Below are 9,919 nucleotides of genomic sequence, written 5' to 3'. Positions count from 1 at the left end.
ATATAAAATATAAAATATTCAGGTAAACCGTCTGAGAAATTCTCATAATCATTTTTTACTAACGGATATTGGAAGAGGATCCTATCGGTGTCCAGCGGCATATTTATCTCTTTAATATTTCTGTTTACATTTTATAGCCCGCTATTTATTTGAATATTAATTCACCATCGGTTTAAGCCCAAGAGTGTAATGTAAGCACAGTGTCATTCTAAAATATAATGATTATATATTTAGAATATAATTAATTATTCATATAGAAATGTTTTGAATGCTATGTTTACTAAATATCTAATGTTTACTTGAACTATTTGACTTCCTCACTACTGAACATGTTGTAAAATCTAACTTGAGTCAAATTCGTGTTGAGGCGTAATCAACCGAACCGTGTACAGATATTTATGTTTGAGTATTATATAGGCATAGATTATCTTTTTCCTCTTTACTCATATTATATCGTAGAATAATCCACATCACCATACCTAGGAAGTATAGAGTACCATTTTAAGTGGTAAAGTCAGGTGTACATCTAGCTACAAAATTTGTCTTAGTACGCCAATTAGATAGTCGAAAACCGAATTATTAATAAATAATTCAGAAGAATCGTTTTATATAACAAATAGAAATCAAACAAATGGCAAACAATTATTAATATAAAACGCGTATAAGGTAAATAAGCAGGGCTAAAATCGCATATGGGTTCAGGATGTAATTTTTAAAACAATAAAGAGACAGGACTTAAGATTACTATATATTTACAATAATAGTCGGAAGGAGATAGAAAGCATTTGCTATTTGGCCGGTGACATAAAGTGTAATCGTAGGTGGGTCCTATAAGAGGATGGGGTAGGGGGAAGGAATTGGGGGGTGTATTGTGGGGCCCCAGAGTGCTGTTCCCCGCCTCGGATCGCTTTCCTATTACATCCCTCTCTGTCTCTCTCTAAACGGGTTAGTTTATAATTTAGCTGGTCTTTCTTACCTTCTCGGCTCTCTGCGGTGGGCTCCTAAGCCTCTTGCTAATGCCTAACATTATACTCTACATAACCTGGTAAGAAAGGGCAATAACAAACTGATACAATAAAGGTAGCTTATATTCCTTTAAATTTCTATTTAATGAAAGGGGATTTCTAGAGGAAGAAGAGGAGATTTAACGAAGGATTATTTGGATAACAGAAACTTTTAGCAAATAAATAAAAACAAAGCTAAAACGATAAAAAGGAATTCAGGAAAATAACAATTCTTCAAGTAACCAAAAGATTTTACAATAATGAATGTTTTAGTTTTAGTAATAAAACTTCTGTTGCCGCTAAAGCAATTTTAGCAATACATTAATTATTTCTAAAACATCCTCAATTATATGTTAATACATTACACTAATGATAATGCAATGAATTAACATCAATTGAGGATTTTTTTTTTAAAAAAGGTCAATACCTCTATTTTAGAAAATTTATTATTTGAAAATATTGTTATTGTTATTGTTAGTTTTGAAAGTGCGTTTAACAGTCTGGTCATCAACGCTCGTTGGTTGTTGGTTATGGTAAGGGCTAGTTGTTCCATAGTCATAGCTTTGGTATGGTGTACTGATCCGCACCAGTGGATTCATTTCAGTGAGATTTGAAATATTCTCTAGCTAGACAATTATAATTTGTTTAATAATCGAAAGGATGATGGAAAGCAGATAAGTTCTAATTTTAAAAATAAGGCAAGATAAATAGATAATTATAATAATTAAAGGCTGGTTATTAAGTTAGTCTGATGGATGAATTTAATGACTCTTTCTATTACGGATTCGTCGTTTCTCAACGCATTGGAACATTCGTTGGTATCCCTAACTGGTTCAGAGTTAATGTGTAGTGATTTGAAAAATACAACTCAAAAATTTTTACTCTTCGACGCCCACCAGATCCACCGGATCTAATCCTCAAAGGTAAAAATGTGAAATGGAATCCTGCTAGTGAAACAGTAAGATACCTGGGAATTCACCTAGATCGCCGCCTTACCTGGAATCACCATACCAATATCAAACCTATGCCTAACCCTGATAATGCTATATCCTATCCTAAACAGAAATTCCAAACTAAAACCAAAAACAACTATTCTTATATTTAAAACAATCCTCAGACCACTGCTGATGTACGGCTGTGAAGTCTGGGGAGCGGCATCCTTCACGAAAAGGAAAAAACTACAATCTTTTCAAAATAAAGTCCTAAGAATCGCAGTTAATGCTCCTTCGTTCATAAGAAATAGCCAGTTGCATCGCGAATTACAAGTGCAGTCAATAGAGGATTATATCTGTTACGGCGGGTAGGGGTTCAAAAGGAACCTTTACTAGCCCAACCGTGAAAAGAAAAGAAATGGTCGAATTTTGTTATTTTTGTATTTTTAAATAAGTAAACATAATAAACGGAACACAAAATATATAAGAATATATAAACTAGAAAAAAAATAAATCTTAGAACTATTACAAAATTAAATGAATTAGACAAAAAGAGAGAAAAAAAAATGCCTTATTTCACCGGTGATTGGTGGGGCCCCGGTTGAGGTTGTTCTGAGAGGATGTTCTCGTGGAAATAGGGACGTAAGGGACGTACGTCCGCCCGCCTTGTCCTCTTGGAGGATGAGTTAAAGAAGTCCGCCCGCCGTGGCTAAGATGATTCAGCTGTCGAAGATGGCCAGAATGCTGGTAACTACGAGTGCGTAAATGAGTAGATAAAGGAGACGTTAAGAAGTAGTCTGTCTATTTTTTAGTTTAAAAAACAAAAGAAAGAAGTTGTTTTGTTTTTGACGTTAATAAAACACATGTTTCAATAATTGATTTGTGAACCATTTGTTGGCCGCAACAATATCAAAAAACGGTTCATGAAGTTCCACTCCCAGTTGCCGACAGTTAAAGGAGCAGTGACCTACAACCTGGGAAACCCAACCTCAACCCGAAGACTGAAGCCCAGACTGCTGCAGGACATTCTTTTATAAATTTATAATAAATATAAAATTAATTCAGAGTCACACTACCTCTATTTACATATTATTATTATTAATTTTATTTATTCATTATTATTATTTTTTTTCTTCTCTCTTCCCTTTTTCAAACTAACTTGTTTCTTTTTACCATTAGAAGACAATTGTTTGTTTTATTTAAGTTTACCAATATCATTATTTTTTGTTATTAATTTTACTTTCCTCTTTTATTAAGAAGCATTATTCTTATCTATTTATTTTATTATTATTTTTTCTTTTAATAAGAACATTGTATATAGTTAGGGGTGTCATTTGTATGACTATACCCCCTCATAATCAATTGTTAAAAAATATATATATAATATAAGTTATATCAACCATGTAAGCCCCACCAGGCCGATCTGGTATAAAAATAAAATAATAATAAATAATGTGTAGTGATGACATTCTTCAAAAACACGACGGTCAGATTACTATTAAATTTCGAAAATTTTGGAGGGGGTTCTCCTGTTATGAGATGGATGTGTGTCAGTCGGGTATGTCCTATTCTGAGTCGGGTGATCACTACTTCTTCACGGCGTCTACTTCGGGTTGATGTAATCCAGGGCTTCACATCTTTCTTGATAGGTTTCAACTTACTGGGTGGACTTTCATCCCACATTGCCTGCCATATTTTATTAATACATTCCTTTAAAGGGGGAGCAAGTTCCTTTGCAGTTAAGATTGCTGCGGTTCTACCTGGGAGAACTAGCACTTCTCTTGCAGCTTTGTCGGCCATCTCATTTCCTGTAATACCAACATGCCCGGGAGCCCAGATGAAGGAGACTGATTTATCTTAGAGACTGACTATTTATTTTAAAATTATTAAGTATTCATGAATTCGTTTAACAAGTGGGTGAACTGAATACATTATATCTCGTCCTTGGAGTGGACTGGAGTCCGATATTATTACTACATTTCCATTTGGTATATTTGTCATGCAAGTAAAGGGCGGATGCTATAGCATTTAGTTCTGCGGTATATATATTAGAGAGAGTTTTCCAGTTTTCTCTTATGGGTTGTGTTTTGTGTTACAAAGACTTCGAACCATCTGTACATATAGCGGTAAGTTCTCGTAGAGTTTGTAGCAGTTCTAGGAACATTTCTTGATATTTTGACGTTATTGTATTTTGTTTGCGGTATTTGGATAGTTGGAGACTTACATTTGGACGTAGATAAGTCCAGGGGGGCGTGTAATTTTGTTTTTAAAATTTTTATGTGAGAATTTAAAATCGAAAAATTATGTTATTAATTAATAGATGATATGTAACATCTGTTTGACCGGTAATTGTTTAAATTTTAAAATAAACTGAAAGATTTTTGGTGTGGAATTTTAAATTGACAAAAACCTTTTCTTTTCAGAAGTAGATATATCAACATTTAATAGAAAACTCAATAATAAAAATTCTAAAAAAAAAACGTAAATATTTGCATCTCAAGAACTATTTTATTTTATTAAAAATTACAAAACATTATTATACCATTGAAACAGAAATGTTATTAAGAAAAAAGATTTCTAGTGTTCACTGAGCACTATACTCGCACCATTATCATACAAGATCCATCTGTCAAACCTCCCTATTAATATTCTGAAGTAACATGACATATATTGATGAAACAACGTTTTAACTGAACATAAAAATCAACTCCAGCCTCACAGATATGTGCAAAACGTTACGTTCCGTTGTGGTTTTCCCCTTTTTTCTTATAAATCTTGAGTCAACACGTATCGACATTCTGGACTTTTCATATCAAATTAATAAGACTAGTACTTAACTATACGACTCAAAATAGATCGATATAGAACAAATACGCACCAATATACGATTAGACAAAAAAAAAAAAAATCAATTCATGAGACCAACAGCAATACCAAAGTACAAGATTTATTCCTTTGTTCCGTCATACATCACTAACAACTAACAAGAACTTAAACACTGATTTAAATACTCCAAGCAAAAAAAATTTTTCTGACAGGTTTTTGTATTTAATAGAATTTTTTAAGAACAGGTAGATATTATACCATGAACCATACCATTCAAAGTGTGTAAGTAATAGAATTTATTAAGTACAGGCAGATATTATCCCAAGAACTATTAGAATACTATTTAAAGGTTTTCCAAAGTCAAAAAGTCAACTAATATCGCCTATTCTGCATACTATCTACATTTTTCAAAATCCTGACACATTCTACTGGCCACTTCTTCCGACCAAGAACATCCCTGACAGTTCTAGGAGCTTCAGCCCATCTTCTACTTGAAATGAAAAATGAGTCGTAAAGCTGTCAAACTGTGGTTTCCGGGGAGGCAGGTAACAGTACTCGTTAATGGTATGTTTACCTGACAGGTAGCCAACGACAGGTACTGACTATTCTTATCATCTCCTAAATAGAAACCTCTACAAAAACAAAAGGAGTGCGTGGTTTTGTAAAAATAAAGAAAGAGTATACAGGTGGTTAACAAAAAACAATAACTAAAAAAGTGAAAAGCAATGTTTTTATTGAAATTTACAAGTCCATTAACTAAAAAAAAATTAAAACTAGTAATTGTAAGGTAAACTATTTCACTAAGGCATGATAGAGTCTTACGGGGAATCTATTCATTTTATAGAACTTCAATTAAAATATATATACATATTTATATATGAGATATATGATACAATGAGAGGTATTAATGAATTCTTTGCATAAGTAAATTCAAATAAGTATAAAAAAAAAAAAAAAAAAAAAAAATTAAAATTATAATGAAAAGGAACATTAAAACTTCAAGCATATAAAACTCAACATTTGAAGTAGCACCTCTGGAAAAATAATTGTTTAATTTCCCACCTTTAGGAAGTAGGTTCAAAATATTTTTTTATACTTTGTAAGCAATAATTAAGATAAAGGATAATAAAAAAATAAAATGATTTAAATTGAAAGAAGATAGTTGACCGTATGAAGTAGGTTATAGGAAGATAGTCCGGGTGGAGGTCAATAAAGGTATCAAAGTAGTTTTCTTTTACTATTTAGGTACCTGTCCTCCTAAAATAAAATTATTTAAATATAAGTTTTTGAAGGATGGTCGGGAGTGCGATTAGAGAAGAACACTAATAAGTAAAAGTTTATTTATTAGTAACAGGCACTTATTTATTATTTATCAGGCACTAATAAATAAATTTTTACTTATTGGTGTTCTTCACTGACCCTAATCTAATTATCTTCTCTTCATTTGGATATAACCATGGCCAACTATTAACAAATCATTGTATATATTTTAGTTGTAAATCACAGAAAATAAATATAGTAAATAAATAAAATATTAATATATGTTTTGAAATGTTTGCTACAAATAAACTTTCGATTTCCACTCTTTGAGCTAATTAATATCGTATAAGAATTCATGCTTTCAATAACGACTCAAATGACGCCACCAGGTATGCTAAGGAATATTTCTTGTTGCAAATAGCTCTTGAATATTATTGAAATCAATTGACCGATCTCTAATAAACTCCTCTAGATAATATCACAAAAGCTCAATGAGATTCGAGGCTAGAGATAGAGTGACCTCTAGTATGTGAGCAATGTCATTGTGTGTGCAGGCATTATCGTATATCTTCACCAATTTCTTGAGACTTGGGTTCAATGAACTACAGGTAGAAGAACTCTATTCAGTAATTTACGGACGGACTACGGCAGACCGTTTAGTGAGTTGTTGAATTCGTTCCGTTAAAATTTGCTTCCACCAGTACTCAAAGTACTTTATTTATAAACTTTAAAACTCCAATGGCTAGTTGATTATTGGTTTAGAAAGTTAGTAACAAATTGAGATTATTATATTGTAGCTGCAACGTCCACTCAGTGACATTATGATCATTGTATGTCAAAAACGAGAAAAGTTAGAAATATTAGTGGTTAATCTTGTTCTTTAGATGTGCAATAAGGCTGTCTGGGTTTTAAAAAAATCTTACAGAAAGCGGTTAGTTAGAAAAACAATTTATAATACCGAAAAAATCCTATTGTAGATGTAACATCCAATCATTGTATATCAAAAATAATGTCTAATAAGTTAGAATTATTCGTGGTTAACCTAGTCAAAAAAATTTTGATCCCCAACCATGGTTAGGAAGTATAGGACTCCAATGGGAGTCTTGGCCGAAAAAAAGTATTAGCAAAGATATATATTTAAGATCAATTTTGTAAATAATTTGAGCAGATTTCCATTAAAATCAACATAAAATGAATTTTAACTCTATTCGGTATGCTATAAATCCTGCCTGCCTGCATGTTTCTGCAGCCACTCACACCTTGACTCATTGATCACTAAATCTCAACTAGTTGTTTAGTAAAACATTATTTCTAAAACGAAAAGGAATATATCTGCAGCAGAAAGCTCTCGAATGATATTTTATAACAAAAGAAATTTATAATAGTAATCACTTTACAATCCAAAATCCTTCGTAAAATCCTCAATGCTCCTTATTTTGTTACAAATAAAACCATCCATAAAGACCTAAATGTTCCTTATGTAACCGATCTAGCCCGAACCCGATATTATTCCTTCTATAATAAACTCCCTAACCACCCAAACCCACTAGTTTCTAACCTTGCTTTCTCTTCCATTCCTGGCACTCCTCCGTGGCGCCTGAAAAGAAGATGGGCTCGTGACCTTATATTGTAAACTGTTTTTAGAGTTCTACTACTGGGTAGTTTCTCTACATCCTGTATCATATCATTATGTCATTATGATCAAATTTACTGGTTGTATTTTTTTATACAGTTGTAAATATCAATAAATAAATAAAAAAAAAAAAAAAATAATAGTAATCAAGACTCACCTTTATTTAAGTCGGTGTAAATGTACAACCTCACTACTGGTCCATCCTAAAAAATAATAAAGTTTTTTAATTAAGTTAATGCTGAGAGCAATTACAAACATTTTCAAGAATGAATCTTTGAGCACAATATACAGGTTTGAGCTAAAGCAGTACCTATAGTGAAATTTCTAAAAGGTAAATTATTTTTAAGCAACAAAGGTCACACACTAAACTGAACAACAGTGGTTACAACCACTTAAGAAGTGGTTTTTAAGGTAAATTGATCTGTTAGTTTCTAAAAATGCAACTATTTCAATTCGAACGTTCACATCTGTAGTATAAATATTTTTAAGCGGACTCGATTAAAGAAGTGAATGATTTAATTCTATAGATGTACCTATTAGTTTTCGCCCTTAATGAATTTATTATGCTCATTAAATTCTTAGTTAATTAATTTATTATATATTATTTTCTTGTTAGAGAGCAGGCACTTTTATTTAAATACTTCTTTTAATTGGTAAAATGCTTATTAATACCCATATCGAAATTATACTAATTTACCACTTTATGCCACAAATTGAATTCCTGATTCAACAATATTGTGACCTCAGGAAGATTTTCAAGTACTTTTATAGATCATAAATTTGAAAGGTATTAGGCTGAAGAGGCCATACAGACAGACCGGACTAGAGTAAGGAACCCCGGCAGAACGGCCTTAGATCATCATTAGACCTACGGGTAGGACCCGTTATTTTTCAATACCGTCCCCAACGGCTCCCCAGGGCGGCGTTTTTACACAAAACTTCGTTTCGGCATCATACGTAGGGAAAATCACGACGATAAAGAATGCCATCAGACATCCCCATATTTTTCAGTTATTTAAAAAAAATCCCATCTTTCAGAGTTTGAAAGTCCCATATGGAGTTTTATTTCGTCGTGGTTTTCATCCAGCATCCATCGACAAAAAATAAAAAATGTTTAAAAAAAATGAATAGAACAACCTTAAAAAGGGGTTATTTAAATATTTGTTTGTTTTTTAATGTTTCAGTTACGCCTTAATTGATTCCTGATTATTATTTACATTTAGTTAGTAGAAAGTTAGAAAATAAGAGAAACACAAACATGTAATCAGTTCGTACTTAGCCTTTAATTTAAATCAAACTCAATAGTTTGTTTTTATTTATTTTAATATTAAGAATTTTTAAGTCTTCCAGGCCATTTCTGCCATATAGGAGATGAGGGTGTATTCTATAAGTTATCAACCAGAGTGGCAGGGTCAAGTTTTATTATATGGGGCCGGAATAAAAGTCAATCCGCCCAGGTCTAAATTGAACCAGCGCTGCTACATTTTTGAGGTTGCTAAGCTGACGTATTGACATATTCTTTTGACAACCATTCTTCACGTCATATGTTAAAATATTACAGAAATGTTTAATGTAACATTAATATCAATTGTCAATAACTTTGATTGATATTGAAAGTTTCGTATTACTGAGTGTGGCACAGGAGTGGTAATGAAACAAAAAGCAGAGTGGGGAAAAGGAGAAGCATACCTTACGATTGGTGGTTACAAAGTTTAGTTAAAAATAAATTGAAGATTTTCTGTGTTTTTCTTTATCCTCATGTTATTCTCCACTAATAACATGTCTGAAACTTTTATTGTTATATTACTTCATTAATTATAAAGTTGTTAAAATTCTAACAGTAATTAAGAAGCAAATATCATTTTCAATTATAATTATTTTTTTTTAGTCGAAATTCTTGTTTTTCTTAGTTTCAACATTTTTTTAAAATGTAATAGTTTTTTCTAATAAAACATTTTTTTTTCTTTTAAAAAACCTTAATTTAACTGATAGATATTACAATCTGCCACACTATAGTGTAATAGTGACGAATGATCACATTCATACTAAAATAAAATGAATAAATGAAAGAAATAAAAAAAAAAAAGTACATAAAAATAAATAAAATCTCTCTTAAAAGGATAATGAAAATATACAAACTATGTGTATGAAAATATAAATAAATAAAATAAAATAATAATAAAAACAATATAATCTCTAGTCATATTTACACTCTTATGTACAATAAATAAATTAATTAAAACTATACCTGTGCATATATATTT

Source organism: Halyomorpha halys, unplaced genomic scaffold (genome assembly GCF_000696795.3).
Source record: "Halyomorpha halys isolate HHAL.00 unplaced genomic scaffold, Hhal_1.1 Scaffold239.1, whole genome shotgun sequence".
NCBI classification, from domain to species: Eukaryota; Metazoa; Arthropoda; class Insecta; order Hemiptera; family Pentatomidae; genus Halyomorpha; species Halyomorpha halys.
Note: the sequence above shows the minus strand (reverse complement) of the source record.